At 30.8% G+C, this 23,683-nt stretch overlaps 1 protein-coding gene across 2 annotated transcripts in view; it reads right to left on the bottom strand.

Moving 5' to 3' along the window:
- The window catches only part of LOC145291961 (uncharacterized), a 75,161-nt gene extending 62,553 nt beyond the window's left edge, over window positions 1–12,608 (bottom strand). Inside the window, exon 1 of one of the 2 annotated variants that reach the window (XM_080137896.1) lies at window positions 12,470–12,608. The gene's annotated coding sequence lies outside the window, so the exon portion shown is untranslated. The remainder of the gene's footprint in view (window positions 1–12,469) is intronic. The other variant, XM_080137898.1, reaches the window with a different exon arrangement.
- Window positions 12,609–23,683: the final 11,075 nt, after the last annotated feature.

The following is a 23,683-nucleotide window of genomic DNA, read 5'->3' on the forward strand; positions in this document are numbered from 1 at the left end:
CGCAGTTTGCTTTAATTTCTATCTCTTACCTACACCTACTTAAAGTGGGTCCCAGAACTCCTTCATTCCTTCTACCATCTCTACCTTCAACATGACCCTTTCTGTAAGAACCGAGACAACTGTTACTTGTGATGGATTTTTTTATATGTGCAGGCAAAAAGGCGGGACTCCAAAATAAAGCCATTAATATTCTTCTCACCACAACTTCAACTAACAAAGAGACTTTCATTTTGATATAATCCAGCTGTTTCCAAGCTTTACTTATCACCAAAATTCGTATTTTCTTAATTTGTTTTTGTAAACAATGAAATCGGTATTAAAAACAATGTGATAAAAATGTTTCAACTTATTTTGTTGTTAAATATTATTAAATGAGGAAACAATTTCAGTTTAAATCTATTCAGTATTATACATGTAACCTTAAGAAAAAGACATTTGAAAGGATACAATAATCAAGATTTTAACAAAATGGAGTCTTACAGAACTGGAAGTGTTGTTGCATTGTTCATGGATTTTTTTTTATCACTCAAGACGAAAGAAAAAGATATTAAAACGTCTATTTTTCCCAGTTACAATATAATACTAAATTGATTTTAACTCCAAAATGTTATTAATGTCACTATCTTTATATATATCACATTATTTTATAGAGACTATCATTTTGATATAATCCAGTTGTGTAGAAAGTAATAATTACTGTTGTCAAAAGACTATGGAGGAGGGGTATTTGGACCCAACTTTTTAAACTTTTGTTTATATTTTCCTGAAAACACAATTTTTCGCTCTGATTTCCATAACTTCCTGAATATTTAAAATTAAACGACTTTAAACTATTAATGTATATTTATGCATTTGATTTTGACCTTAAGCTGATGCTTGAAGAATGCAATAAGATCCTGATCAGAGAAAGATTCGTTCAGACACAATGTCCACAACACCATTTGAGCTATGGTCAGAATCATGAAAAATAATTTATCTTTCCCTGTTCTATTACAGTCCAATGCTGCCAGTTACATATAGGTAGAAGAAGCGATCAATACGTACAATCACTTCACTGACATACTCCTAGTATGTGTCAAGGTTACATTTGAAACAAATTAGGTACAAGCCCATCAAAAATGTGGGAAAAATATGGGATCGTTGATCATCCTTTGTCTATGATATTTGTTTATTCTACTCTTGGCTAGAATCATTGCAGTCATTACAATACCATACTCTAAGGGTCATACTCCTTAAAAATATACCTAAGTGTTAAGGAATTTAAATTAATTCATGAGTACATGGTCTGTCCAAATTCATTGGTAATGTGGAGTGAGACAAACAATTTGATCCTAGCCCTAAAAGCCAAGTTTGGAAATATTTTCATTAATACTTTCCCCCATTACACAGGCATCCAAAAATAATTATGTTCTCGTCAATCTGTTTATTTTTACAAAAATAAATTCAATTAAAAGCAATTAATTTAGTTCTAAATCATTTATGACCTCATACTCTTCAGAAAAGCAATGATTATTCCCAGTTCTTTTTTTTTTTTTTTTTTTTTTTTTTTTTTTACACGTTTGTTCACTCCAAACAACTACTGAAGCATAATGGGCTACTTTGGTAAGGGCCCGATTTATAAAAGGGCAATCTGAGCAAGAAATCAATTTCTAAAAGTCATCCAACATATGTCAACATATAAAATGGACATTAAACTAATAATGATGATTAAGATATTCTAAATAAAAAAAAAATGTTCAGACAAGGAACGCATACTCAATTCTTTTTGCACTCAAAACATGTACCCACGATTTGTTGAATTCTGAGGAGTGTAATCTTTTCCTATCACATCTAATTTTGACCTTATCCTGATACTTAAAGAATGCAATCAAATCCTGATCAGAGAAAGATTCAACGCCCCCAGATTCCTTTAGACACAACGTCCACACCAACATTAGCCAAGTTAGGAAATTATTACTTATCCTTCCTAGTACAGCAACTCAACAAAAGAATTATCTTCCCATCAATTTGTTTAGTTTTCAAATACCTTTTTCTTGGAAAAACAGTTAATTTTAACTGATTTATGATTTCACTGAATTATAAGAGGCTACTGTAATAGTTGTTAGATTTATAAAGAGATAACCTGGGTAAGAAGTTGATCAGCGATAGGTTTGATTACATTTAAATTTCTGTATGTTGGTATGGTTGAGGAAGCAGGAAAGCAATTTCAAAGTCTAAGGAAAGAAACTATTAGAGTAAAAGATTTTCTGGCATTTAGAAACCTCTATAGTAAAGGGGTGGAATTTTGCTAGTAGTCACATGACTTGGGAGTATTTATGTTAAAGGAGTAGACATAGAATAAGTTCATTGGAACTTTTTATAAAAATATTGCCAGTGTATATATAACGAGTCTCTTAAGGTTAAACATGTTGCAATATTGGGATTCATCTAATATATATTTATAACAGTACACACAACATCTATAATCGTTTTAACTGTGTTGTGATCTGTGTCTAGTATTCTCCAGTTTATCAATGGGGTTTAAACATCGTTGTCGGTTGGAACACCAGCAAAAATCACACCTCAAATTTTCCTTTCATGCATCCTGAAATCAAAAAATGCTTTTCTCCAATAAGCGAAAACACCAAGGTCAGAATTTTATTTTAATATAATCATTCCTTGCTGGGTTCCTTTTCAGAGTTGGAATGCTTTGTATATGACTACATCTTAGTCGCTCCATTTTGACTTCCACGAATGTCAGTCCAAAATCCCAGTCTGTTCACTAATGTGTTGCGTATTGAATCGATCTCCGTCGTAACTGAACTGTCATATCTCAAAATCTATCTGGGTGTGGCAGCAAGACTGCGTCGGCTCACAAGAAACCCAGGTTTGACTTCAGAAGGAGTGCTATGACTCTGTACCTTCTTTCACTGCCCCTCCCTCCTTCCTGACGTGAACCTATTAGACTACGTCGTTTGGTCATATGTCAAGAACATCACCAACATGACCTCCCAAAACTCCAAAGCCAGCCTGATCACTGCCATTCGCTGAGCTCCTACTGGCGCTTGTACTCATTTCGTAATAAATTTGACTTGAATGGATAAAAGTTAATGATAAAATTTTAAAATTAGGGTGCAAGTCCAGAATTAAACCGAATTAAAATAATAAAAAAACGCAATCTCGTACCCGTCACGGAACGAAAATGTAATATTCAAAAAAAAAAAAAAAATCACGTAAACTGATCAAGTGCTTTTTTTCTTTTTAACTAAGAAAATTAAATTTTATGAGGAAACAAGAACGTTGTGATTTCATTCGCCATATTTAATAAATGAACAGAAACAACTCAACTCGAGCTACCGAAATTTTAAAATCAGCCTTATTATCGCTACATTGTAAAAGAAAAAAAAACTTGATCAATTTAAGTGAGTTTTCGAATATGACATTTTTGTTCAGCGAAAAAAAAAAAAAGGAAAAAAAAGAAAAAACGAAAAGAAAAAAAAAAAGAAAAAAAGAAAAAACGAAAAAGAAAAAAAAGAAAAGAAAAAAAAGAAAAGAAAAAAAGAAAAGAAAAAGAAAAGAAAAAAAGAAAAAAAAAAGAAAAGAAAAAAAGAAAAAAAAAAGAAAAGAAAAAAAAGAAAAAAAGAAAAAAAAAGAAAGAAAAAAGAGAAAAGAAAAAAATAATGTAAAGAAACAAAGAAAAGAAAAAAAAAGAAAAAGAAAAAAAAAGAAAAAAAAGAAAAAAAGAAAAACAAAAAAAGAAAAACAAAAAAAGAAAAACAAAAAAAGAAAAACAAAAAAAGAAAAAGAAAAAAAGAAAAAGAAAAAAAGAAAAAGAAAAAAAGAAAAAGAAAAAAAGAAAAAGAAAAAAAGAAAAAGAAAAAAGAAAAAGAAAAGAAAAAAAGAAAAGAAAAAAAGAAAAAGAAAAGAAAAAGAAAAGAAAAAAAGAAAAAAAGAAAAAAAAGAAGAAAAGAAAAAAAGAAAAGAAAAAGAAAAAAAAGAAAAGAAGAAAAAAAAGAAGAAAAGAAAAAAAGAAAAGAAGAAAAGAAAAAGAAAAAAAAAAAAAGAAAAAAAAAGAAAAATAGAAAAAAAGAAAAGAAAAAGAAAAAAGAGAAAAGAAAAAGAAAAAAGAATAATGTAAAGAAACAAAGAAAAGAAACAAAGAAAAGAAAAAAATAAAAGAAAAAAAGAAAAGAAAAAAATAAAAAAAAATAAAAGAAAAAATAAAGAAAAAAGTAAAGAAAAAAGAAAAAAAAAAGAAAAAAAAAGAAAAAAAGAAGAAAAGAAAAAAAAGAAAAAAGAAAAAAAAAGAAAAAAGAAGAAAAGAAAAGAAAAAAGAAAATAAAAAAAGAAAAAACAAAGAAAACAAAGAAAAGAAAACAAAGTAAAAAGAAAACAAAGTAAAAAGAAAAAAAGAAAAAAAAGAGAAAGAAAAAAAAGAAAAAAGAGAAAGAAAAAAAAGAAAAGAAAAAAGAGAAAGAAAAGAAAAAGAGAAAGAAAAAGAAAAGAAAAAACAAAAAGAAAAAAAAGAAAAAGAAAAAAAAGAACGAAAAAGAAAAAAAGAACGAAAAAGAAAAAAAAGAAAAGAAAAAGAAAAAAAAAGGAAAAAAAAAGAAAAGAAAGAAAAAAAAAAAAAGAAAAAAAAAAGAAAAAGAAAAAAAGAAAAAAAAAAAAAGAGAAAAGAAAAGAATAATGTAAAGAAACAAAGAAAAGAAAAAAAAAAGAAAAAGAAAAAAAAAGAAAAAAAAAAAAAGAAAAAAGAAAAAAAAAAAGAAAAAGAAAAAAAGAAAAAAAGAAAAAGAAAAAAAGAAGAAAAGAAAAAAAGAAAAAAAAAGAAAAAGAAAAAAAAGAAGAAAAAGAAAAAGAAAAAAAGAAAAAGAAAAAAAAAAAAAGAAGAAAAGAAAAAAAAGAAGAAAAGAAAAAGAAAAAAAAGAAAAGAAAAAGAAAAGAAAAAAAAAAGAAAAAAAGAAAAATAGAAAAAAAGAAAAGAAAAAGAAAAAAGAATAATGTAAAGAAACAAAGAAAAGAAACAAAGAAAAGAAACAAAGAAAAGAAAAAAATAAAAGAAAAAAAGAAAAGGAAAAAAGAAAAAAAAAGAAAAGAAAAAATAAAAAAAGAAAAAAAAAAGAAAAAAGAAAAGAAAAAAAAGAAGAAAAGAAAAAAAAGAAGAAAAGAAAAAAAAGAAGAAAAGAAAAAAAAGAAGAAAAGAAAAAAAAGAAGAAAAGAAAAAAAAGAAAAAGAAAAAAAAGAAAAAAGAAAAAAAAGAAAAAAAAGAAAAGAAAAGAAAAAAGAAGAAAAAAGAAAAAAGAAGAAAAGAAAAGAAAAAAGAAAAGAAAAAAAGAAAAAACAAAGAAAACAAAGAAAAGAAAACAAAGTAAAAAGAAAAAAAGAAAAAAAGAGAAAGAAAAAAGAAAAAAGAGAAAGAAAAAAAAAAGAAAAAAGAGAAAGAAAAGAGAAAGAAAAGAAAAAGAGAAAGAAAAAGAAAAGAAAAAACAAAAAGAAAAAAGAAAAGAAAAAAAACGAAAAAGAAAAAAAAGAACGAAAAAGAAAAAAAAGAACGAAAAAGAAAAAAAAGAACGAAAAAGAAAAAAAGAACGAAAAAGAAAAAAAGAACGAAAAAGAAAAAAAGAACGAAAAAGAAAAAAAAGAACGAAAAAGAAGAAAAAGAAAAAAAAAGGAAAAAAGGAAAAAAAAGAAAAAAAAAAGGAAAAAAAAGAAAAAAAAGAAAAAGGAAAAAAAGAAAAAGAAAAAAAAGAAAAAGAAAAAAAAGAAAAAAAAAAAAAAAGAAAAAGAAAAAAAAGAAAAAAAAGAAAAAGAAAAAAGAAAAGAAAAAAAGAAAAAGAAAAAAAGAGAAAGAAAAAAAAAAAGAAATAAAAGAAAAAGAAGAAAAAAAGATTATTAACTGTACCAAATGTTTATAAAACCAGAAGTTTAAGATAATATTGTTTAACTTCTATATACAATTCTTTCGGTGTTTAAAACATTTTCAATATTTTAATTTATGGGGATTTGCTATGAACTTTGGTACTTAAGTTGAAATAACATTATTTAGAAACCCATGTTTGTCATAGACACTAACTACTTTCACCTAACAAGCTAAAAAAATTGGTAAAACTATACAAACACCGTGACAGCGAATTAACCCTACCCCTAACCCTAACCCTAAACCCTAACGCTGTCACGGTGTTTGTATAATAATACCAAAAAATTTATTAGGTACTTATACTTATGTATTTTTGGTACACCGCGCTGCTGAAATAACACTTCGAAAGTCATTCTTAACATGAGGAGGGGTAGGGTGTTTTGTAACTATTTCTGTGCTTTCACGTAATAATTTAATAAGTAAAAGATACTTGTGCATTTAATGACCCGTGCTGAAATAACATTATTTAAAAAGCCATTCTTAACATGGGGTGTTTTGCATCTATTCTAACCTTACAATTGAATAAAAAAACAAACAAACATAAAACTTTAATTAAACTTGGAAATACGATTTAAAAAATAGCGCGGATCAGTAAATGCATTAGCACAAAAAAAAAAAAGATATCGTAAAACTTGAATTTAACCCGAAAAAACTATTTAAAAATAGCGCGGTACCAAAAATACATAAGCACCAGCACCACCATTTATTAAATTGATAAACAAAAAGATACCGTAATAATTGAATTTAACTTGAAAATTCTATCGGAAAAAAAAAAGCACGCCCCGTGTTATTTTGTATAAGTATAAGACTCCTGCCCAAAAGAGAATTCCTTTCAAATTTTGAATTAATACATTTTCGCCATTTTTATGAATGGTACTACTTATGCTGAGAAGGTACCGTGCTATATATCTATATCTTTTTTATATTTTCAAGCTAAACCATTCGTTTCTAAATAACCTAATTTCAGCACGGTACCTTCTCTGCATAAGTACCCAATAAATAAATCTAAAAAAAGATCCACGACTTCAGTTGCGTAATGCAATCGAAAATAAATCATAAAAAAAAACAAAAAAAAAAAAATCACTTAAACTTATAAACAATAACTATTTCGTTTATAAGTTAACACAATCTGTAATAAATGTTTACATTTTAAATTCAAAATAAAAACAATGGTTAGTAGTCAAATTCGGGTTAACACGATATAATGCGTAAATAAATCCTCAGAACAATACATAATTTATATAAAACTCATTAGAATGAAATTCTTACACAAACAGCCAAATTTTAAACGTTTCTAATATTTTATCATACGTAAAGTCAAAAGTCTGCTTTCTCGACAATCAACTTTGAATGTCCACCTCAAAATGTCTACATTTGAATTTTCAAATAATTGTGCGTCTTTTTTTTTTTTTTTGCCGTTACTTCAATAAATTCAAAATCTTCCAATTTTTCTGAAGACGCGAAATAAAGTGTTTATAAAACGTTAAAACTTGTTTGAGAAGGAAATTTCATTTTAAAGTTTTTTTTCTTTTTTTACTTGGAAGTCTTATCAAGGCCTGAAAGCCATTTGAGGATAAGGGTTAATGAATGTAAGGTAGTAGTGTACTACTGTAGTAGTAATTGTTAATGGTGTAAATTGGATAGAATTTCATTATTTATGGAGACGGCTCAACAAGAACTTGTTTACATTGGATTTGAAGGCTACCATGTTGTATTCAACCGGGAAGCAGGCCAGCCCGCCAGCCCAGCGGAACAGTGTTTCACAGGCGAGTAATTCTGGGAAAGAAGCTTTATTCATGGCATCGGCGTTTAGATTTGGCCACAGATGGAGAGTGAAGGAAATCTTATATAGTGGTTGTAGCCAGTAAAGTATTTTTTTGTGAAAGTTTGGCAAAAGAGGGACCATAGATTGGAGGTCAGTCGAGCAATTGCCATGAAAATAACGATAGAGCAAAACCAAGCTCACAACGTCTTTTCTGTGAGAAAGAGGTTGCAGGGAAGAGAAAAGGGCACCTACTAGGTTTCAAAGCCGGCCTTAAACTATATCAAGGCAAGATAGGGTGCACCGACCGAGCAACTCCTGCCCAAATGTGGCAACAGTACTCAATTTTAGGGCGTACCCCACCTGGCTCTTCTACAAATAAAGGATTGCATCAGTAGTGAGATACCTACTGGAGAGTGGAGCAGAGTGATCCAGCCATTTTTCCAGCATTCTTGGCAACAGATCTGATGTACGTGCTTCATTTCAGATCAGGAGCGAAGGTCAGTCCCAGAAGCTTGTCAAAACATGGAGCTTCCCAAAGACGAGAGCCATTCATTTCAATTGGGGCGTGATGGGGGTCAGAGCGATTATGATGAAAGGAGAGAAGGTTGGTTTAATATAAATTATGTTTTTGGTATTTACGCACTTATGTTACCGTGCTGAAATAATAATCAGAAAGCCATTTTTAACATGGAAAGGGTGTTTTTTTGCGACTATTCTGTACTTTCACCTGACGATTTAAAAAAAAGATAGAATAAAACTTGAATTTAACTTGAAAATACCATTTTAAAAATAGCACGGTTTCAAGACACGATCACAGGGTAGTATCAGTTCTGATGATGCTGCAGTGCTGCACTTCACCTTTTCTGTCCTCCGTCAGTAGAGGGTAAATCCTCCATGACTGAGGCAATTTTTATTTTTGTTCCTACCCAGAGTGCCCCATTTTGAGGAGCTGGATTTTCCCCACATTAAAACCCCACCTTTTGTCTAACTATGCCCTAGTGGGGAGGAAAGTGGATAGTAACATAAGTGCATAATACCGTGGCTTTTTTGTAGGTGGGGTTGGTACGAGTTATAACTTTTTTTCGGGTTTGTATTACTATACACATAGATTCGAAAAAGTTGTCAAAAAACAAATATATAACAAATAAATGTTATCAAAGGCAAGTTACTTTTCTACCTAACTGGATATATTTTTCGTGTTTGTATTCAATGTAACATATTTATTCAGCTCGAAAAACATACAATGTTTACCGATGTATTGGAACATTCAAGATGGCGTCTGATTCTCTCTTTAACACGGTAAGTGTGGGAAAAGATGTTATAAATAAAAAACCGGATAAAATGCTGTTAAAAACTCGCTCAATATATATTACTGTGACATAGGTTGACATATATTCGGCGGGTTTTTAATAGTATTTTGTATAGTTTTTTATTTATAGCACCTTTTTCCAAACTTACGGTGTTAAAGAGGGTGTGAGACGCCATCTTGAATTTTCGAATACATCGGTAAAAACTGTATGTTTTTCGAGCTGAACAAATATGTTACATTGAATAAAAACACAAAAAATATATCCAGTTTGGCAGAAAAGTAACTTATCTTGCCTTTGATAACATTTATTTGTTATATATTTGTTTTTTGACAACTTTTTCGAATCTATGTGTACAGTAATACAAACCCTTTTTTTCTTTTAATTTCTTATACTTGGAGGGTTCCACTTATCAAAGCCCGGGGGTCACTCAAGGATTAGGGTTAAGTGTTAGGTAGATGGTGAAACAAGATCAATCACGGTGGAACTTGGATAAGGCTAGATTATCTAAATGGACGACTCAATAGGAATTTATTGACATTAGACTTGAAGATAACCACGTTATAATCAGCTGGGAAATAGACAAATTGCATCTTATTCCACAGCTGGACAGTTCTATCGAGTGTTAGCTATTTTGCACTTTTATCAGTTTTTCTTTTAAGTTAAAAATTGGGGTTCGTATTACTGTACACACAGATTCGAAAAAGTTGTCAAAAAACAAATATAGAACAAATAAATGTTATCAAAGGCAAGATAAGTTACTTTTCTACCTAACTGGATATATTTTTTGTGTTTTTATTCAGTAACATGTTTATTCAGCTCGAAAAACATGCAGTGTTTACCGATGTATTGGAAAATTCAAAATGGCAGCCGACTCTCTCTCGGAGAGGGTACGTTTGGGAAAAGGTATTATAAATAATAAACTAGACAAAATACTGTTAGAAATTCGCTCAATATATGTTACCGTGACATAAGTTGACATGTATTCGGTTGTTTTCTAACAGTATTTTGTCTAGTTTATTATTTATAATACCTTTTCCCAAACGTACCCTCTCCGAGAGAGAGTCGGCTGCCATTTTGAATTTTCCAATACATCGGTAAACACTGCATGTTTTTCGAGCTGAATAAACATGTTACACTGAATAAAAACACAAAAAATATATCCAGTTAGGTAGAAAAGTAACTTATCTTGCCTTTGATAACATTTATTTGTTCTATATTTGTTTTTTGACAACTTTTTCGAATCCATGTGTACAGTAATACAAACCCAAAAATTGAATAGAGTATTAGGTAAATGTGAAATATACATGACACTTATGCACTTTTGTTACCGCGCTATTAAAAAAAAATTAGCATTTTTAAGTCAAATTCAAGTTTTAAGATATTTTTTTAATTGTTAAGTGAAAGTAGCCCCCCCCCCATGTTAAGAATGGCTTCGTTATTATTTCAGCAGGTTAACAGTGGATAAAAAAAAGAGGAAAAAATTTTTGCACTTTCACATTCCCAAGCAAATTCAGAAAGTCACTATTGACAGGGGGCAAGCTTTGCAAACTCTTACATTGCGTGGACGGAATTCTTGTGGGTGTTACTGTTAAACTCGCGTCAAAAAAACTTTTCTCGCTATTAATTCGTTTTTTTTGGGTTTTTTTTTCTTAAAGTAAATTAAAACTATTTTTTTAAATTTGGTAAATTTTTATGACGTGCCTCAGCGTATTATAAGCACAGCACCACCTCAACCTCTCCATGTTATGAACGGTTTTCGGAATCCCCCCCAACCTCGAAAGCCGTTCTTAACATGGGGAGGTTGGGAAGTGTTTATTCCGAAAGCCGTTCTTAACATGGGGTGGTTATGGGTGTCTGGGTCAGGTTATAAATTTTTTTTTTATATAGATCAGGTGTTTTTTCCTTCTTGTTTTATGTTTCATTCGCTAACCCGAAATCTAAGTGGCAATACATAAAAAAAAAAAAAAACTCCGTTAATCCCCAGTCCAAATACATATATAATGGGTGATTATTCTATAAATTTGAACCGAACCAAACAGACTTTTGCTGAACCGGTCAATTTTTACGACGTGCCCCAACGTATTATAAACACCCCAACTTCCATGTTAAGAACGGCTTTCGGAATAAACATCCCTCCAACCTCCCCATGTTAAGAACAGCTTTCGAGATTGGGAGGTGTTTATTCCGAAAGCCGTTCTTAACATGGGGAGGTTGGGGTGCTTATAATACGCTGGGGCTGGGGTACGTCGTAAAAATTAACCGCTTCGCTTAACCTAAACCCGAAGATTTTAGGAAAAAAAAAAAAAACAAACACACACACACACTTTGGTTCAAATTCTGTAGAAGTAGGAACCAAAAATTATTGACTCGAAAATACGTAGGAGAAACAGATTTTGGAATGATTTTGCTAAACACTACAATTTATTAATTTATTTTCGACAATGTACAATAAATTCCTATTTATTTGTCTGTCCACAGGAACAGCATTTGACACAAGGTCAGCTTTTAATGTGCGTGTATATGGCATAGGCATCACGCTCTGGATTGAGAAAGAAATAACAATTGTCTTAGTCTATAAGGATTTCTCCTTCACTGACCGAGGAGAAAAAAAGAAAGTGTAGTATCAGAACAGATACTACATATTGGCATAATTTATTTGTTATGAGGTAAGGGTATTTATGCAGAATACGGACAGTGCTATTTTTAGACATGATTTTCAAGTTTAATTCAATTTTAAGGTAGCTTTTGTTTATTAAAATTTGATAGGTGAAAGTACAGAACAATTACAAAACGCTATCGACCACATAAATGGGTTTCTAAATAATAACGTTATTATTTCAGCACAGTCCGTATTCTGAATAAGTACGAAAAAATACAATTCAGACATAAGGCCATCAAAAGTGTGGGGAGGCAGGGTGTCGTTGGTCATCCTTTGTCCATCTTACTCTTAGCTGGAATCCTTGAAGTCATCACAAATACCAGACTCTTCGACTAGGCATATCGATCTTAAAATATACCCACTTATTTAAAAATCATTTTTATTTGTAAATATATAAAAACACTAGACTTTGCATCTTTTCAAAAGGTTAGAATATACAATAAGCAAATTTCTAAGTTTAAATAAATAATAAACCTAAAACTAGTCAAGAAGACCAATTACGTATAAGATAATTCATTCATTTTAAGAAGGTTAATAAAATAGACGGCCGATATTGATGTCGGTTATTTGTTAAATGGTCTACAATGAGAGAAAAGAGATGTCGAAAGGTGACCAGCCTCCCCACCTTTTTTTTTTTGCAACATGCTGGAAAAATAAATAAATAAAAATGCCAATTTCTCTGATACATCCGAACAATTTTTGTTGAGGGAAAGCAAATAAGTTGACAGCCAAGGAAATATATGGAAATACTGGATTTAACAACAGTTTTTATATTCCGCTTTTTTCTTCTTTTTAAATGCATATACTTGTGTGAAGTCAAATATAGTTTAACTTACCGAAAAAAATATTCGTCTTTTGTTTATATATAGACATACACGATAACAGATAAGAGCGCTTTCATTAAGGTTTCGTTTTTGACAAGAAACACCATGATACTTAAATGGCGCCGCCTAGCGGACAAAAAGCGAAAGCAAGGGGAGATAATTTAATCCGGTCAAGAATTTAAATCTCTAGATTAATAAAATTCCTTGACCATTTTTTATGATTCTCTCTTTTATGTATGCGTTTCTCGCCTCTGTGTAACTTACATGATAATAATAATTATTATTATTTCTTTTTATTTTTTTACTATTAATGAATTATTTATTGGGTACGTATGCAGAATAGGGACCGTGCTGAAGCAATAACATTATTATTTAGAAACGCATCCTTAACATGGTGAGGAGGGGGGGGGTCATAAAATTTTGTTTTTTAAATTTTTCTTCTGTTTTTCACCAAACAATGTAATAAACAAAAGATTATCGTAAAAATTGAATTCAACTAATTTAACTTGAAAATCCAATTTAAAAAATAGTAGTGTCCACATTATGCATAAGTACTGTTTACTAAAGTTATCTCCCTCCCACGCCAGGAAGAAGTGACACAAGGGCCGAAAAGTAGAATTGGATAATCGGTGCCCCTGATCTAGTTTGAAAAAAATGCCTTAGCAGCTCCCTTGGCATTCTCCAGTGGAGACACCTACCTCACCAATATACTAGTCCCTTCTCAAATATAGAAGGCAAAGCCTTAGAAGGCGGACCTCTTAATTGCACAGGACAAACAGTAAACACATACCGCATTCAACAGCAGGGAACAGAACATTTATTTCAGAAATGGCACAGACTGTTGGCTTTGCTGTTGAAGGAAAAATTAAAATAAAAAATATAATAGCGTAAAATACGATAACAAACTTTTTCAAAATCCTATTAAAGAAAAATTATTTAACTGCCAAATTAAATTCATCATAATACCTTTTCCTTTCTTTGAAAACAACTCAACCATTTAAATTTTGTGTTAATAGTTGATAATCTGTCTATTATATATATATATATATATATATATATATATATATATATATATATATATATATATATATATAAGTAAACGTGTGTGTGTGTCTGTGTACATTTTCCTATGCAATAACTCTGTCAAATTTCAGTCTACAGACTCGAAATTTGATATACAGGGTACTGAGATTTGGGAAAATCTTTGTAATCAGTTTTCGGCCAGAAATTTGGCTGCTAAGGGGTCAAAGTTCAACGATTTGACCTTTGAGAACTCTACCAAACTCCTCTGACAATTTTGGATCTAAACACTTGAAATTTTAGATATAGGTTCCTTGGACATGGATCTAACTTAATAACTTAATTTGAGCCCAAAACAATAAATTTTAAGGGGTCATAATAGGGGTCAAAGTTAAAAAAATTGACCGTTTTTTTTTCTTTTCTTTTTTTTTTTTTTGCTCGATATACACCTCCAAACAACCGAAATGCTAGTAAAGAATAAATTTGTGATTCTTCACAATTCGAAAGGAATTTAGAAGCATTTCTTCTTTCAAATAGAAAGTCATATATGACTTAAAAATTCTTAACAAGTCTTCATGTATTAAATGATTGCATATATTTGAAGAGATTTTAACCTCTCTCATTTTATGAATAGAAATTAAAACAATGAGGCACCGTAGTAATAGTACAGGTAAACATGGCAACAGATAAAACTGGCACGGGCAACAATGGCACAGACAACAATGGCACAGGTGAATAAATAGACGAAAATGGCACAAAACAAAAAGATAGAGCAGTAGCAGTGGTTCCTAACTTTTGCCACAAATCATGCATTTCAACGGTGCTCGGAAAACTCGTCCCGGGAAAACTCGTCCCGGGAAAACTCGTCTCGGGAAAACTCGTCTCCGGAAAACTCGTCTCCGGAAAACTCGTCCCCTTTCGCTAGGTAGGAAAACTGGTCCCGTATTGAATAAATATCGATTGAAAACACATTTTATGATCGTTCTTGAAGGAGATATTGTTTTTTAAAATAGACTATAGCCCCCCATAATATTAAAAAAAAATATTTTTACTTGCTTAATGTTTTCGTTACTTTTTTTGTTTTTGTTTTTTAATTATGATAGTTTTTTTTTGTTGTTGTTATGTTTTTGTTTTCTCTCATACCAAATGCACTCATGCGTTATGTAAAATTATAATTTTATCAATTATCAACATTTATTGTCGTCCTGTCAAAGTTTGCAAAAATTAACTAATAAATTAAAAACGAAATATTTTTTGGCGCGAGAGATGCCATGTGCTAACAATCTCTGAATTTAGGAAAACTCGTCCCGGGAAAACTCGTCTCCGGAAAACTCGTCTCCGGAAAACTCGTCTCCGGAAAACTGGTCCTCTTTCGCTAGGTAGGAAAAATGGTCCCTTATTGAATAAATGTCGATTGAAAACACATTTTATGATCGTTCTTGAAGGAGATGTTTTTTTGTAAAAGAGACTATAATCCCCATAATATTTTTTAAAAAAAATTTTTTACTTGTTTAATGTTTTTTTGTTTTTTTTTTAAGTGTTCGCTTTCTACCTAACTGGTTAAGTTCTTAGTGGTTTCACTTATTTTAAAGCGGTTAGTATGTTCATAAACGAGACCGCTTTTTTTATATTAATATAAAAAGAATTTATGGGTTTGTATTACTGTACACATAGATTCGAAAAAGTTGTCAAAAAACAAATATATAACAAATAAATGTTATCAAAGGCAAGATAGATTACTTTTCTACCAAACTGGATATAATTTTCGTGTTTTTATTCAATTTAACATGTTTATTGAGCTCGAAAAGCATACAGTGTTTACCGATGTATTGGAAAATTTAAAATGGCGGCCGACTCTCTCTTTAACACCGTAAGTTCGGAAAAAGGTGTTATAAATAATAAACTAGACAAAATACTGTTAGAAATTTGCTCAATATATGTTTCCGTGACATAAGTTGACATATATTCGGTGTTTTTTTAATAGTATTTTCTCTAGTTTATTATTTATAACACCTTTTCCCGAACTTTCCGTGTTAAAGAGAGAGTCGGCCGCCATTTTGAATTTTCCAATACATCGGTAAACACTGTATGCTTTTTGAGCTGAATAAACGGTGCCCGGAAAACTCGTTCCGGGAAAACTCGTCTCGGGAAAACTCGTCTCCGGAAAACTCGTCTCCGGAAAACTCGTCTCCGGAAAACTGGTCCCCTTTCGCTAGGTAGGAAAACTGGTCCCTTATTGAATAAATATCGATTGAAAACACATTTTATGATCATTCTTGAAGGAGATATTATTTTTTAAAATAGACTATAGCCCCCCCCCTCCTAATATTTAAAAAAAATACTTTTACTTGTTTCATGTTTTTTTTGTTTTTTTTTTTTAAATAAAATCGATTTTCTAAGTTTCCGTTTTCTACCTAACTGGCTAAGTTCTTAGTGGTTTCACTTATATTAAAGCGTTTATTATGTTCATACAAAGTTAATTACAATTTTTTTTTTGTTATTTTAACGATGTTTTTTGGAGTCATAAAAACAATAATTAAAAACAAAACCAAAAAATTTAAAAATAGGCTGCGATTGGATTTTTCGTTGCTTTTTTGTTTTGTTTTTTTAATTATGATAGTTTTTTTTGTTATGTTTTTGTTTTCTCTCATACAAAATGCACTCATGATGCGTTATTTAAAATTATAATTTTATCAATTATCAACATTTAATTGTCGTCCTGTCAAATTTTGCAAAAATTAACTAATAAATTAAAAACGAAATATTTTTTTGGCGCGAGGGATGCCATGTGTTAACAATCTCTCGTTAACTAATTTTTAATTTTTTAAAATTTTTACTTAAAAATTCTAAAATCAATCATTAAGAGAAAAAGTAATCACTAAATAAATTTATTAATCAATTTTCGGGGTTGTATTACTGTACACATAGATTCGAAAAAGTTGTCGAAAAACAAATATATAACAAATAAATGTTATCAAAGGCAAGATAAATTACTTTTCTACCAAACTGGATACAATTTTCGTGTTTTCATTCAATTTAACATGTTTATTCAGCTCAAAAAGCATACAGTGTTTACCGATGTATTGGAAAATTCAAAATGGCGGCCGACTCTCTCTTTAACACGGTAAGTTTGGGAAAAGGTGTTATAAATAATAAACTAGAGAAAATGCTGGGTTTGTATTACTGTACACATAGATTCGAAAAAGTTGTCAAAAAATAAATATATAACAAATAAATGTTATCAAAGGCAAGATAAATTACTTTTCTACCAAACTGGATGTCATGTTCATGTTTTTATTCAATTTAACATGTTTATTCAGCTCGAAAAGCATACAGTGTTTACCGATGTATTGGAAAATTTAAAATGGCGGCCGACTCTCTTTAACACGGTAAGTTCGGAAAAAGGTGTAATAAATAATAAACTAGACAAAATACTGTTAGAAATTTGCTCAATATATGTTACCGTGACATAACTTGACATATATTCGGTGGTTTTTAATAGCATTTTCTCTAGTTTATTATTTATAACACCTTTTCCCGAACTTACCGTGTTAAAGAGAGAGTCGGCCGCCATTTTGAATTTTCCAATACATCGGTAAACACTGTAAGCTTTTTGAGCTGAATAAACATGTTAAATTGAATGAAAACACGAAAATTATATCCAGTTTGGTAGAAAAGTAACTTATCTTGCCTTTGATAACATTTATTTGTTATATATTTGCTTTTTGACAACTTTTTCGAATCTATGTGTACAGTAATACAAACCCAATTTTTTTTTTTTAAATATCATGGGGGTTATAGTCTATTTTAAAAAACAATATCTCCTTCAAGAACGATCATAAAATGTGTTTTCAATCGACATTTATTCAATAAGGGACTAGTTTTCCTACCTAGCGAAAGGGGACCAGTTTTCCGGAGACGAGTTTTCCGGAGACGAGTTTTCCGGAGACGAGTTTTCCCGAGACGAGTTTTCCCGGGACGAGTTTTCCTAAATTCGAATAAACATGTTAAATTGAATGAAAACACGAAAATTATATCCAGTTTGGTAGAAAAGTAACTTATCTTGCCTTTGATAACATTTATTTGTTATATATTTGTTTTTTGACAACTTTTTCGAATCTATGTGTACAGTAATACAAACCCGAAAATTGATTAATAAATTTATTTAGTGATTACTTTTTCTCTTAATGATTGATTTTAGAATTTTGAAGTAAAAATTTAAAAAAATTAGTTAACGAGAGATTGTTAGCACATGGCATCCCTCGCGCCAAAAAAATATTTCGTTTTTAATTTATTAGTTAATTTTTGCAAAATTTGACAGGACGACAATAAATGTTGATAATTGATAAAATTATAATTTTAAATAACGCATGAGTGCATTTTGTATGAGAGAAAACAAAAACATAACAACAAAAAAACTATCATAATTAAAAAACCAAAACAAAAAGCAACGAAAAATCGAATCGCTGCCTATTTTTAAATTTTTTGGTTTTGTTTTTAATTATTGTTTTTATGACTCCAAAAAACATCGTTAAAATAAGAACAAAAAAAATTTGTAATTAACTTTGTATGAACATAATAAACGCTTTAATATAAGTGAAACCACTAAGAACTTAGCCAGTTAGGTAGAAAACGGAAACTTAGAAAATCGATTTTATTTAAAAAAAAAAACAAAAAAACATGAAACAAGTAAAAGTATTTTTTAAAAATATTGGGGGGGGGCTATAATCTATTTTAAAAAAATAATATCTCCTTCAAGAATGATCATAAAATGTGTTTTCAATCGATATTTATTCAATAAGGGACCAGTTTTCCTATCTAGCGAAAGGGGACGAGTTTTCCGGAGACGAGTTTTCCGGAGATGAGTTTTCCCGAGACGAGTTTTCCCGGAACGAGTTTTCTGGGCACCCAATCTCTCGTTAACTCATTTTTAATTTTTACTTCAAAATTCTAAAATCAATCATTAAGAGAAAAAGTAATCACTAAATAAATTTATTAATCAATTTTATTGAAAACTCCGCTATCGTTTATCAAGAATCTTTTTAATTTCATTTTTTGTTGGTTGTTTTTCGGAGGGAGATATAGTTTTTACCCCCCCCCCCATCAAAATTATATTTTAAAAAATATTAAAATTTATTATTTTCTTTTTAAAACCAAATCTCCCTTAGTAATTTCTTTAATTTTCTATTTTTTAGCGATTATCAAGACCTCTAAGATGTGATATACCGGACATTATTTCTTGTTCTCACGTAACACTTTTGTTTGTTTTCAGTGTTTTTTTTTCTTTACCGAATAAACGATTCCAAATCAATTAAACAACAGCAAATAAGTAAATTCTTTTTTATATTAATATTAAAAAAAATATGCGGTCTCGTTTATGAACATAATAAACACTTTAAAATAAGTGAAACCACTAAGAACTTAGCCAGTTAGGTAGAAAACGGACACTTAGAAAATCGATTTTATTAAAAAAAAAAAAACAACATTAAACAAGAAAAAATATTTTTTTTAAATATTATGGGGGGGGGGGGCTATAGTCTATTTAAAAAAAACAATATCTCCTTCAAGAACGATCATAAAATGTGTTTTCAATCGATATTTATTCAATACGGGACCAGTTTTCCTACCTAGCGAAAGGGGTCGAGTTTTCCGGGGTCGAGTTTTCCGGAGACGAGTTTTCCGGAGACGAGTTTTCCGGAGACGAGTTTTCCCGGGACGAGTTTTCCCGGGACGAGTTTTCCTAAATTCCATTTCAACACGTGACCATGATCTGACTAATTCTTAGTTGTATACTAGCAGGGAGATCCGACGTTGCCTGGGATTGAATGATGATCAACTAATGTTTCACACTACAATATTTTTATTGCCATCGAAATCGGTGAAATCACTCTTATTTCGATAATCGTACATAAAGGGAGACCCTAACTTTCAAACACACCGGAAGTTGGCACCCGCGTCTCTCAATTCAAATATGGAAACACAGAATCGATACAATTTTCAAATATATTTTAGGTTGTTTTGTTTTCATCCCCTTATAATAAAAATATATAAAATACGTAAACTTTTTTATCAATTATTTTTTTTATCGCATATGTTTTCAAATAACTATGTTTATTTAAGTTAATATGTTATATATTTTGTCAAACTATTTAGTAGATATTTTTAAAAATATTATTATTTCCAGAAACATGAAAAAAGAACTATGAATGCGTCACATTTTTTTTTATATAGTTTTAGCAGTTTCAGAAAGGTGAATACGCAACAGAAAATAGTTTTACAGTTTTAAAATGTGAATATTTCACATATGTTCAAAAACAAATTCAAACATATTAAGTACGAATCCAAGTAGATGATATTGCCGAATCGTAAAAATCGTAATAGATTACGCAAGTTACGCAGGTTAAAAAAAAAAATAAAATAAAATAAAAACAACGGCTATATTTGAAAAAACAAACAAAAAAAAAAGCATAAATATGGTTGTAAAAATATATTTACAAAAAATGTATAAAAATGGTTATTAGTTAGTTTATTAATCCAACATCTTTTTCATTAAATTTTTAATTAAGTTAATATTATATTATATTAAAGGCAATACTTCTGTTTTTCTTTAGTGCGTATGATATTCATACTAAAAACACTATTTTCTAAAAGAAAGTACAATTGAATTATATCTTGCTTGTGGAATTGCATTCACTAGCAAAAGATCTAGCTAATTTGCATATTCTTTTAAACATTCATTTTAATTAATTCCCTATTAGTTGCTTCGGTTTTATTTTAATGAGATAATCATCTTTAGTTAACTATTACCTGTAATTATATTCATGCAGATATTCTACATGATTTATACTTGCATAATATTTGCGAAAAAACACAAAATTGTTTCCATATATATTTATGTATGCGTATATATTTTTGTTAAACAAATCTATCTATCTATCTACTATTTTTATGTCTATAAAAGTGTGTGTGTGTGTGTGTGTGTGTGTGTGTGTGTGTGTGTGTGTGCATTTCCATACGCAATAACTCTGTTAATTTTTAGTCTACAGACTCGAAATTTGATATACAGGGTACTGAGAGTTGGGAAAATCGATGTGACCGGATTTCGGCCAGAAATTTAGCGAGTAAGGGGTCAAAGTTCAACGATTTGACTTTTGAAAACTCTACCAAACTCCTCCGACAGTTTTGGGTCTACACACTTGAAATTTTAGATATAGGTTCCTTGGACATGGATCTAACTTAATTTGAGCCCAAAACAATAAATTTTAAGGGGTCATAATAGGAGTCAAAGTTTTAAAAAATTGACCTCTGCGGTCTCTTCCAAATTACTCAGACAATTTCTGGTCTAAATATTTGAAATTTTACATTAAGGGTATTCAGAGATAGGGCAAGCTTTTTCATCAGTTTGGGTCGAAAATTTTTAGTTACCAATATATAAATGTATGTATGTATGTCTGTTTGCATGTCTGCCTTAAACTTTCAATAGAGGCGACGGATTTTACCAAGATCAGTATTGTTTTAAAATTCGACCTTTCATACAACAAATATCGAAAAATTGGCTAAAATTCGATTTGTTTTTTTAGCCGATGAAAAATAAGTACCAAGGGATCAAAATTGAAAATATTGGAACTGGATAGGGAATTTGGATCCGTGGAACATATTCGATTTGTTTTTTTAGCTGATGAAAAATAACTACCAAAGGATCAAAATTGAAAATATTAGAACTGGATAAGGAATTTATACGTTGGACAATGTTTTTTTTTTTAAAAGTTTTTGTGTGCATATGTCCTTAGCTCAGATTGTAACGAATAATGCTGGAGAGCTATATGTTTTGGTTTCCATCCTAGCTGATGACGTTCAAGTCATCAATAGTATAAATCTCACTTTAAATCTTTAAATGTATGTATGTATGTATGTATATCTGCCTAAAACTTTTGACAGAGGCAACAAATTTTCACGATCGGTATCCTTTTAAGCTCGACCCTTCAGACGACAAATATCGAAAAATTGGCCAAAAACATCAATTCCTTCACCCTTCACTGCCCACTTTTCTACCAGGAGGGGTCCCTTTTTTTTTTGCTGATATTTTCAAAAGTCATCTCCTCTTTTCAATTGACTAGCCTTAGTTTAAACCTTCGCCACTTTTTTGTGATGGATGCAATGGCAAAAATGTCACATTTTGTTTTTCACATTCTTTTCCTCCTTTGTGGTAAGGGTTCAAGCCTGCTTACCTACTACCACTTTTTTTTTTTTTTTTTTTTTTTGCTGAACACACACCTCCAAACACCCGGGCAACGCCAGGCATCCAGGCTAGTATATATATATATTTTTCAAACTTTTGAAATCACTACTATATATATAGGGTACAGTATAATAATCAATAGAAAATTGACTCTATAATTATATTAAATTTGCATAAATTAAAATATCATATTTAACTATATTTTATGATCGGGCAATGCTGGGCAGCCTGCTAGTATCTCTACAAAGCTACCGTTTGCCATACATAGAGTAGCAATGATACAATGTGGGTTGGTGCACCAACCACTAGTCTATCTCTTTCGAACAGTGCAAAACAGAATTTCTAACCTAATAGATTCTGCACTGTCTGTAAAACCCCAGCTCTGTCACATCGCTGCAGTATTGCATCTTAGGTGCTTGTTTTACAAGTATTCCATGGAATGTGCTCCGATGAACTTATTACAGTTCTACACACTCAACATAAGTGCCCTTGACACACCTAACTGCATTTGTCCCCCCATCAATGTAAATACACTTCAGCGTAAGTACATTCTGACCCATCTGAGTAACCCCCCCCCCCTCCGTAGATGCCGGAAGATTTTTCATGCTGATAGCGTCTTTCGTAAGATCACTTCCCTTTGGAATTTTTCCCTGCTCCTTGTTCCCCTCGACAGTACTAACATACAGAAATTTTAATTGTAATGTGAATCGAGTATGTTGCTGCCCAACTTCCTGCCCAGGTTAAATCTGGCCTCTAACACAGTAGCCATTTATGCTTCAATGATAGTATGTCTTGTTTGGGGTGAATGAAAGTAAAAAACTGGGAATTAACTACTTTTGTAGAAAGAAGGTATTTGAGAAAATAAACGAATTGATGGGAAGTTAATTTGAACAAAATATGGAATACGGACCCAACCAATTTCAATGAGAAAAAACAAAAACAAAAAAGACACATGTCGGGCGACACTAGTTTGACCTTGACCTTCGCAATCACATCACCTGTGAACAACAAGAATGTGTTTTTTTTTTAATATTTACACAACTTTAATTAAAGTTTGGATTGATATTTTGAATAATAATAATGATAATAATAATAATGATGATATTGAGTAATATTATTTATTTGCAATCAAGGTGGATATATATTTACAAAACTTTAATAAATGAATGTAGTGCTGAGATGGTATCACACAATTTGAAAGAGGTAAAAACTGTTGCAGAGGGGAGCATCAGCAGGCTGCTGAGCTGGACGTTAGTGGACGTTGACAGGCTCTAGTATTGGGTAGCCTGATATCAACCAGCACTGGAAGGGGTAGCTTGACGTTAACAGACTCTGGAGTGTGCAGCCTGACATCAACTGACACTAGAATACTGCAGGTGATGCTGGAAGGCTGTAGAGATGTAGGGCAGGCACTGGAAGGCTGTAGAAGGATACGGCAGATGCTGGGATGCTGTAGGAGGATGCGACAGACGCTGGAAGGCCGCAGGAAGGTGTTGAAGAGACCTTTAGAACCTGCTGCTGATGAGATGCTTCATCTGCTGTGCTGCTGATGCTGCTGATGAGAACCTTGAAACACCAGTGTCTGTGGGTATAAAAATAATTGTTAATATTTATTAGAAGAATATTATAGTTCTGAAGTACCTTTGAGAAATTAAAGTTGAGTCCTCTTTAGGGAATTAAGAAAAAAGCAGCCAACTTTAGCACAAATGCAGCATTTTTGATTTCTGGCCATTGAATACTCTCTGACCGTTTACTATGTATATCTGCTAATTTGGCATTTATAGGCACTTAATTTGCTTCAATTCTTGTATTAATTAGCGGTGGCCTTGAGGTATATTGCTAGCCTACAAAGGCAAGGGTGACTTTGTGACTGGGTTTAAATCTCTCGACCAGCAGTAATTATCACTTCCTACATTGATGATTGCATTAGTATGAAATTCTATTGTCTGTAAGTATAAAAATAATTG

The sequence above is a fragment of the Euprymna scolopes genome, chromosome 13 (assembly GCF_053919585.1).
Source record: "Euprymna scolopes isolate OS-2025 chromosome 13, ASM5391958v1, whole genome shotgun sequence".
Taxonomy (NCBI): domain Eukaryota; kingdom Metazoa; phylum Mollusca; class Cephalopoda; order Sepiida; family Sepiolidae; genus Euprymna; species Euprymna scolopes.